The sequence below is a fragment of the Quercus lobata genome, chromosome 2 (genome assembly GCF_001633185.2).
Source record: "Quercus lobata isolate SW786 chromosome 2, ValleyOak3.0 Primary Assembly, whole genome shotgun sequence".
NCBI lineage: Eukaryota > Viridiplantae > Streptophyta > Magnoliopsida > Fagales > Fagaceae > Quercus > Quercus lobata.
In genome coordinates this window covers 3762713-3772603 of record NC_044905.1, presented here as the reverse complement: position 1 = coordinate 3772603, position 9891 = coordinate 3762713, and the positions used below count along the sequence as shown (strand labels likewise).

Genomic DNA, 9891 nt, shown 5'->3' with positions numbered 1-9891 from the left:
TGAAACCACTAGAAGTGTACTCGCTTTGATACCAATTGAAAGTTCAAATAGTATAAAAACACCCTTGAACGTTTAGACCCCCAATTTACAAATTAACCAATTCAAGCTTTATGTCAAAAAACTAGTGTGCGGAAAATGAACAAAAGCTATAAAACAGAATTGGAAAACAATCTAAGCCAAAATAAAATCACAACCCACAGCAGATAATAAAAGGTAAAGATAAAAGGGAAGGAAGATGCAAACACAAGGACAACACGCGATGTGTTATCGAAGAGGAAACCGAAGCCTTGGCATAAAACCTCTCCGCCGCCCTCCAAGCGATAAACAATCCACTAGAAAATGTAGTTGGGATACATGGACAGCAATAGACCCTCCAAGCCTAATCTACCCAGTGCACCTAAGCCCTCCAAGCTTCTTACTCCAACGAGGTTGCGCCGAACCTTTTTCTTTTCTAACTTCCCGGATTCCGCTACTTGACCATAGCATCAACCAATATGGATTGGTTCCTTCCTAACTGCTTCCCAGAACACCAAACAACCCTCTCACAGTAATGAATATGGTGAGAACAAGGTTTTGGTAAAATGCCTCTCAAGGATTTGACAATGGAGAGGAAGAGAGTTGAGGAATTTAAAAAGACTCTTACGTAAAGATTGTAGATGAATCAATCTTGTTTTACTCTAGGGTTTCTCTCTCAAAATTCTCTCTGGAAGCTCTCTTTCATTTGTGGGTATAAGGGGTATATATATATATACTAGGGTGAGAGAGGAATGTGAAACGTCAGGTTTTTTCAAAATAGGGCTAGCTCGCGGCTTGTCCTCGCGACTTGACTGAGTCGCGAGACCCAGTTGCGAGATAACCGAATGGCCAGTTGTCCTATTTTGTCTTGTAGTGCTCCAGCTAGCATGACAGTTCAACTTCTGGCATGCTTGGCACGTGTGCTGCATCTGGCGGCTTGCAGCCGCAAGTCACCCACGAGATCCAACCGCGAGTCTCTATTTTCTTGCACACTCTTGAACATTCAACACTCTATCTCATTCACTACCCTTACAACAAACCCACCTAAATACAGGATTACTAAATGCTGAAATACAAGCAAATTTGGCACGGAATAAAGCCAACAGAATGGTTGATTAAATTCAACCTTACAATTCCCATGCAGCCACAGCCGCCAAAGCCCCAAAGGAAAAATGATCTTCCAAGGTATGCCTTTCACTGTGACATTTGTTGGGTCCCTGCAGTTAATTTCCATCCATTCTTTAAATGGAAGGGTAAATGAGCTGCTAGTGCAGATAGGTAATTGTAATTGCTGTCAGAAGTTGTGAGCAAATTCACAGCCCTTGAATAGGTGTTCAATAGACTCAATCTCCCTGTTGCATATTTTACACACCAGATCAAGTATTAAACCCCTTGAACCCAACACTTCAGTTGTGGGTAAGCTATCATGTAGACAAAGCCACAAAAAGAACTGAACCTTAGGGGGAGTTTCAGTCTTCCAAACCCATTTGAAAGACATAGTGTTCCAGTTCAGGGGGTTTAATCCCCTAGCAATGAGATAAGCTGATTTGAGGGAGAAAAAACCATTCTTTGAGAATGCTCACATGAGTTCATCAACTGAGTGGGGGTCATAGGAGAAGGGAGTGGCCAAAATAGAATTCAAAACACTTTCAAGAAGAACAAAAGAGATGCTAGATGGGATCCAAGCATTGTTTTCATCAAAGCATTGTTTAACTGTTAATTCAGCTTGCTCCCGGTTAAGGGGTCCTTCAATGAGCTCTCTGAACCTACCTTTAGGTAGCCAAAAGTCTATCCACAGATTTACTAATTCACCATTCTTCACTATCCATCTCAGACGTTTCACATAAATAAGTCCCTCCGTTTAGCATTGTAACTATTTTTTTTTTGGCTTTTTTTTTATTTTTTATTTTTTATTTTTTTATGGAACAAATTAAAAAGAAAAAAAAAATGAGGAAAAGATAACGTCATAATGTATTTAATGAGATGGACTTAATTCATGGGCAAGTTGATTAATACTGCTGGACAGAGAGGACAACCGTTTTTTGTTTGCTTCAATGAAAGAAAATTGTAAGATGAAAAATCAAACAATGAGGTTTCGTTTGGGAGCGAGACAAAAGATTCGAAATAATTTTGTTTGGTAGTTACTTTTTTTTTTAGATTTTTGTTTGGTAGTTACTTGGGGTCCTGGGGATGTGATTGTGTGATATTGAGTGATGAGACATTGGGAAAAAAATATTTTGAGGCATGTGAAAATTTTGGGTTAAGAGAATGGAACTAAAAATATACAGCTGCTTTGGAATTTAAATTTGGAATATTCAAATCCCACTTGTGTTCCATAAATCCTGGTCCATTATTTTGATAGAGATCTTGTTTATGACGGTACGGCTGTGGGCTATGACGAAGTGTGATTAGAAAAAAAAAAAAACAAGAATTGCTTTCATGATTGTTGGGTCCACTGATCGTTTTGGTATCTGCTTGGTTTTAAGATTATGCAGAGAGAGCGTTTATGAAAATATAAAGTGACAAATTCATAAGAAAAATCGGTGGTACAGTAATTTAGGTGTTATTTTTTAGGTTTCTCTTTTAATAGGATTGGCTTAATGTATGATACAATTGAGACAAATCCTTAAGGCTCCCAAATTTAAGCAACCAAAAAAAAAAAAAAGAGAGTCCTCAAATTTAAGTAATAGAGATATTTCTTTACCATAGAGAGTATTAATTAAGCCTCAAATATTAACCAATAGATCGAAAGTATTATTAATTTTTTTTATAAAAATTAGAAAAAAAACATTGAATGTGCAACTAAAGTGTTCGATTCTCTATGTGAGTCATTATTCTCCCACGCTTAGAATCTGAAAAATCATTCTCTCCCTTTCTCTCAATAAAAAAAAAAAAAAAAAAAAAAAAAAATCAATCAATCTCAAACCTCAAATATTTTTAATGAATTGTTGACAAGTGACTTTTTCATACGTTTCTTAGTAGTGTATTGGACCCTCCTTTCTGTTCAGCGTTGCCCTCCTTCAGGTTTTGCACTACTCTAAAATGTCTTATTCTTGCTTACTTATCTCATTGTTTGGTTCTTGCTACTTTGTTTTACTTTCTCAGAGTGTTTACTTGGTTGTTTGATACTTGCTTCACTGTGAAACTTTAACCTTCTGACAAAGCATAGGCCTGTCAAATTTTACGATTTACAAATTGGGTTGGGTTAGGGTCCTGGGGACATGTGGTAGCATAGTGATCCAACCATTCAACACTACATACTTATCTCTTAGGTTATTTTATTTTGTTATTATTTTAGACAAATTTGTTTTTATTTTTTAAATAAAATTTTATGTTCAATTTCTTCTTTGTTTCTATGTACATATTTATATATATTTTTTCGGTTTCTTATTATAATATTCTAATTGTTAACTAAAAAAAATTAATTCTGCGCATAAAAAAAAAAGTATAAATAATAAATTATGCCACAAAAAAATAAGAAGATTAGTTATATTGAAGAAAACATATAAGGAAACTTGAATACAAATTTTTTTTTTCAATAACTTTGTATCTTTAAAAGTAGGAAAGATATATTTAAATAAAAAATGACATAAAAAAGTTAAATACAATTTTATTAATTAAATATTATAATATGAGAAAAGGACTCACATAACATTTTCGCCTTAGGCCCTACAATGTATTGAGCTGGTTATGCCTCTTAAGATTCAATCATGTGACTATTTAACTAAAAAATACTCTTCAATTTCATAAAAAAAAATCCACACATTAAAATCTTAAAAGAGAACTAAAGAAACAACATTTAAATACTGTATTTAAGTCTTGTTGGATAGACTTATAAAAGTGATGCTCCCCATAATTGATACTTGTGCTTGGCTTGGGTTCAAATCAGCTTGTGTTTATTTGGCTATAAATATTGCTAGAGGAGCTTCAAAAGCCCTTGGGAATTGTAGTTCCACACGGCAACATAGTTGAGAAAGCAAGGGAAGGATTGGGACTTCAGGATATAGACTAGTCACCATGAAACAATCTTTGCTAATAAATATTTTCTTTACTAAAATTCTTTATTTAAATCCATATTTTAATCTATTGAATAGGTCGTGTACTATAAAAAACTGTAGATTTACAGGCGCTTCTATTTTGTTGGTTAACCCTTAACACACAGCTTGTTGATGGGTATGGCCTTAGCTTTTGTAATTTACCAAAAGGTCCAGAATCTAGACTCTAGACTATAATAATCTTTTTAATGGACTGGGCTGCTTGAACAAATGATTCATTCGGCTAGACATGGTTTGAAAATATAAGGCAAAGCCATTGTTTCTCCTCTGGGCTTGCAAAGGAAAGAGATAAATTTATAAATCTTATACAGGCCTGGGCTGTTTAGACAATTCATATTGTAACAAGCTTTACTGCTTATATGATGGGAGAAAACCCCCTTTCCGCAGGAATAATTGCTCTGGCTTGTTGAGGAGACAAGCTTGGTGTTTCTAGTGAGTAGTTGTTGAGGAAGAAGGGTATCTGTAGGGAAATCAAAGCTTTGCCACAAAATAACGCCGTCCACATTGTATAGAACAAGGTTACCGGTGTTGTAGAGAAATAACTGGACAAAGGAGAGTGAGACAGTGTTTGTGGTCCAAACATTTAATTTATTGGCATCGGTTAAGATTAGATTGCCATTTTTGAGGAGAGAGAGCTTTGAGTGCTTACCATTAACTGGCTGGTCACGGTTTGCCATCCAAACTACGGTGCGTGAGTTGCTAAACCATATGGCAAAGCAATAGGCAATCAGGCATTATCACCCACCGAATAAAAGCCAGCAGAGAAGTCGCCATTTGGTGATATCAGAATATCTGGTTTCTCTACTGATATGGATGTGCCTTTACTAATAACATTTAATGCTGAAGATGATAGTGGGAAAGAAAATGCCAAAGGGACTAGAAAATTTAAAAGGAACAAAGCTGGCGAACCCATGAGTTGAAAGCTCAAACTAGAGAGCTCTTGGGCAAGGCATGCAAGACCATAATTATTTATTGGGTTAAACTTGTGTCGTATACAAATTGTTTTACACTCTCTTGAAAGCAGCTTATTTGTAATAAACAGTTTCCCTTATCCAGCAGCCCCCAAAAAGGTTTAGTTATTTCAATTGCATTCAATGATCTTTCAAATTGGTCAAGACTGTTGTTTATTAATGGAAGCTGACCAAGACTATACTTACCAAAATATCATGTTAAAAAATTCCGATATAGAGTGTAGATGGGAGCACAATGGTCAGAGTTCATATGGTCAAGACAGAGAAAGATAGAAAAAGGAAGAGAGAAAATTGGAGGTAAAATGGGTTTTGGGGTTGTTTGGTTGGGGTGGAAAGTTGGAAGTATTTTGATGGGGCAAGATATTTTCTCCCTAGACCCCCCAAAATGTTTTGGAGGGAAAACTTGGGTGATTTTGTTTCAGCTGGTTCAGTTTCATTTTTGCCCCTCTTTTCTAGGGATCCGGATCCTCTCCGTTTCAATATGAAATGGAGAGTGTCCAGTTAAGGGCTGAGATTGATTTAAAATTAATCTATGACCTAAAATCAGCCACGCCATTTAAAATACACTTAACAGAACAATGAGCCTTAATTAACGTAAGTTTTCAACGTTTCTTCTGTCTCTATGGGTTCTCCCTTTCTCTGTCTCTCTCATCAGAGATCCATGGCTCCTTCAACTTTTACCCACACGACCACTGAACCGACATCACTACAACGATGATGCTCCGACAACCTCTCCACCCCAGTCATGAATCAATGGTTTTTCGGCCATGGCTGGGCTTTGTTGAGAGTGAGATGAGTGAAAGAGCCCAGAGTCAAAAGAAGAAAACCCAGCCATGGCCAACTTCTCCTTGCACGCACATCACCGCCATTGACAGATCTTATGATCGGAATCACCTCGAATATCTAGTAAGGAAGGTTTGATATCAGCTTACATCACTACAACGATGATGCTCCAACAAGCTCTCCACCCCAGTCGTGAATCAATGGGTTTTTTTTTTTTGGCATGTTTTCTTTTCCAAGTTCATCCCCTTTCTTTAATTGAATTTTCCCCCCTTCCTTGCTATATATCTCTGGTAACTGTAGAGTGAAGACTGTAATTGGTGTATGGGTCTCTCTCATCTCAATTTGTCTCTATTTTGTCTTATTTTAATTTTCTTTTTGTTTGCCGAGACCTTTTAGGACTTATTTTGTTTCAGTTTTGATCCGATTGGACTTTCTTATTGACGGTGAAAAGCTTGACCAGTTGGTCTATGTTTGCTGCTTCTTTTTTTGCGTGTTTTGTAATGGTTTATTTTGGTTAATACATATCATTTGATCATTTAAAAGGGAAAAAAAGAGAGACCATGTTGAAAGATTAATATGGATTTTTTCCAACATCAGACTATATTGAAAGATTAAATATTCAAGTCTTACCACTACCATGATTAATATGGATTTCAGCAATATGATAAGCACCAGATGATTGAAGAGCAGCAATGTGCCGGGTTGAGTGGTGAACTTTGTCACCTTGTGATTTTAGTTTGAAGTTTGAACAAATTGAAACAGGATTATGCTTCATTGCTTAATAATAATTTTGAACATTGAAGTTTGTGACAGTGTATCAGGGGTTAAGTTACATAAGCTATGAAATAAAATCAATGACATTATCTGTTTGATTAAATATCAAATTTTTTGCTAACAAACTCATTCAAATTTTACACTAGTACAAAGGAAATTTTGAATTCAAGAATCTTCATTGAAAGTCTACCTGGGCAGTGATCCAAAAATGATCAAAAGTTTATTAAAATGAACATTTTGATCACAAGACCATGAAGCCATGATAACAAGAGTTCTATTGAAACCATAACAACATGATTGTTGACAATACATGATTCTCATAGAAAATTGGGCAAGAAAAAAGAAGAAGAAAGTCTTGCATCCTTGAAGATCTACTTTTGGAGAAGATTTTGCAGATTTGGACAATTTCTAATGGCTTGACTCCCCAACAATTATACCAAAATGATGCCCTACAGAAAGGAGAAAATAAGAAAGAAGGTTTGTTAGATACAAAAAATATCAATATGCCTCACAACATAAGTAGGTCTCAGCACTAAACAGTTTTCAAGTCCTAGCAAAGTTCTTTAACAATTTTTAAGCCTTCTTTCACTCAGGTATAAGGAGGCCTTTAAAAATGGACAATCCCAATCTCAAGATCACAGCTAGCTGACTCAAAACCCTGTCTCCAACAGGGATTGGCAACTCATCATCAAAGTGGCTGGGTGCAGGCAAAGGAAATTCAAATGGAGTGGTTTTGCATATGAAGCAAAGGACTTCAGGGTAGATTTAATCTTCAGTGGGGAGCGAGTAGTGTTTCAGCATCTTACCTAGTAGCAGTTCAGGATGCAATCGTGGAGGCTTCAATAAAAGCTAGACTTTGGTTTCAGACAAATTTTGCAACAAGATGGATTCGATCAATGCCAAGAGAAGTCTTTAATAATATATCAATTCTTGTAAACACAAAACCAAACTGCCATAAGAGATTTTAAGATTACCTCATTTAAGCCTTTTTTATTTGACAAGTGATACATTTTTTTTTTATTTTTTTTTATTTTTTTATTTTTTTATAGAGGAAATCTATATACAAGCAGCATAAATAATGACAAGCTAAAAATAAAAATTCATATTATTAACGAAGTCCATGTAAACAAATAGGAATTGGTTATCCTAGTAACACTACTTCTATGCCTTCCAAAGAGACCTTTCCAAATGAAGTTTATTATCCATTGAACCCCACGAACGACCAAAACTCTTTAACAATCAATCAATGAATTAAAAAGTGATAACCATGAAAGCTCATTTCAAATTGCAATTATAATCCTGATGTCTACCAAACTTACATTAAGCATTCAAATCAGTCATGTTTTCCCCAAGATAGGTTGAATAGATTTTATATTTTGAAACTTCAAAGTTTAACAAAATTTTATATATTGTTTATTCAACATATTATTATTATATAAATATATAACTTAAATGAAAAAAAGATTTTATGATTTTTCAATCAATTGATATCAGAACTTACTCTTAGTTAATGCCAAAGCCTAGAGACCCACAAAACCCAAATTTCAAATTCAAGCAAAATCATCAAGCTTTACACTCAACAAGAAAACATAGTCATCAAACTAATCAAAACTGAAATAAAATGAGATCCGAGGGTAAAAAGAGAGAGAAATCGAGATGAGAGAAGCTCATATACACCTACTACAGTTACCACAGATCTATAGCAAGGAAAGGAAAAAAAATTCAATCAAAGTAAGGGATAATCTTTAGTGCTATAAATGAAACATAAGGATGCTCTTTGACAAAGAAAACAAGAAAAGAAAGAACAAAACCATATATCAAATAACAAATTTTGAACTACTCAGATTTTTTTTTTTTTTTGGGGTGGGGTTTAGAAAGCTGATATCAACCTTCCTTACTAGATATTCGAGGTGATTCTAGTCATAAGATCTGTCAATGGCGGTGATGTGCGTTCAAGGAGAAGTCGGCCATGGCTGGGTTTTCTTCTTTTGACTCTGGGCTCTTTCACTCATCTCACTCTCAACAAAGCCCAGCCATGGCCGAAAAACCATTGATTCACGACTGGGGTGGAGAGGTTGTCGGAGCATCATTGATGTAGTGATGTCGGTTCAGTGGTCGTGTGGGTAAAAGTTGAAGGAGCCATGGATCTCTGATGAGAGAGACAGAGAAAGGGAGAACCCATAGAGACAGAAGAAACGTTGAAAACTAATGTTAATTAAGGCTCATTGTTCTGTTAAGTGTATTTTAAATGGCATGGCTGATTTTAGGCCATAGATTGATTTTAAATCAATCTTAGCCCTTAACTGGACACTCTCCATTTCATATTGAAATGGAGAGGATTTGGATCCCTTTTCTAGTGATGAACCGGACAACAAAAGTCATCTCTCTCTCTGTTTTTTTTTTTCCTCATTATTTGTTATTTTCTCCCCTTTTTTGCTTGCTATTTTCATTTTTCTCCCTCTTCTTTTCTTTTTTCTATTTTTTTTCTTTTTTAGTGTCCATCTTTTTGCTCTCTTCCCCCCCCCCAATTGTTTTATAAAAAATATAATAAATATAAAAACAAAGAGAAAAAAAAGGTATAATTTTTTAATTTTAATCGATAAATAAGTAATATTTTATTACAAAGAAAAGTATATATGTGTGTATATATATATATATATATATTTATATGTAATAAGGACATAAGAGTAAATTTAGATAAACCACATTTTCTGTCCTCCCATTTTTTCTCCTCAACCAAACAAATGAATTTTCCAACCCTCCACTATTCTACCCCCAACCAAACTCAAATAACAGAAACTAAAATCTCTTTTATATTCCCACTTTTTCATTGCCTCCCACTTTTCCATCCCCTATCCAATTGAACCCTTTAAAAAGGGAGGATAGAAAATGGGAGATAGAAAAGGGATTTTCGGGTTGTTTGATTGGGGTGGAAAGTTGGAGGGATTTTAGTGGGGCTCATGTATTTTCTCCTCAAACCCACTAAAATGTTTTCTCTCTAATTGGAAAGAAAACTCAATTGACTTTGCTACAGGTGAGTCAATACTTTTCCTCATTTTCTGCTTGTTCTTTTCCAGTTCTCTCTCTTCTTTTCTTTTTCTAATATTTTTTTCCTGTTTTTCTTTTTGGTTGTTTTTGTTGATGCCATATACCCTTCCCCACCCCCCCCCCACCTTTTTTTATTATTATTTTTATTTTTTTTTATACATGTTCAGTATCCATCTTTGTGCTACTTTTCCCTATTTTTTTTTATAAATGTAAAAATATAATAACAAAGAATTTTTTTTTTTAAT

At 35.0% G+C, this 9891-nt stretch overlaps 1 long non-coding RNA gene across 2 annotated transcripts; it reads right to left on the bottom strand.

Annotated features, from left to right (window-relative positions):
- Positions 1–6796: 6796 nt before the first annotated feature.
- LOC115978228 lies at positions 6797–8789 on the bottom strand. 2 transcript variants are annotated; one of them, XR_004088669.1, is made up of 2 exons: positions 8488–8789; positions 6797–7047 (listed from the first exon to the last, which is right to left on the bottom strand). It is a non-coding gene; the product is annotated as an uncharacterized LOC115978228 (long non-coding RNA). The 2 variants fall into 2 exon arrangements; XR_004088668.1 differs by having other exon boundaries at positions 8497–8789.
- Between the last annotated feature and the right edge of the window lie 1102 nt (positions 8790–9891).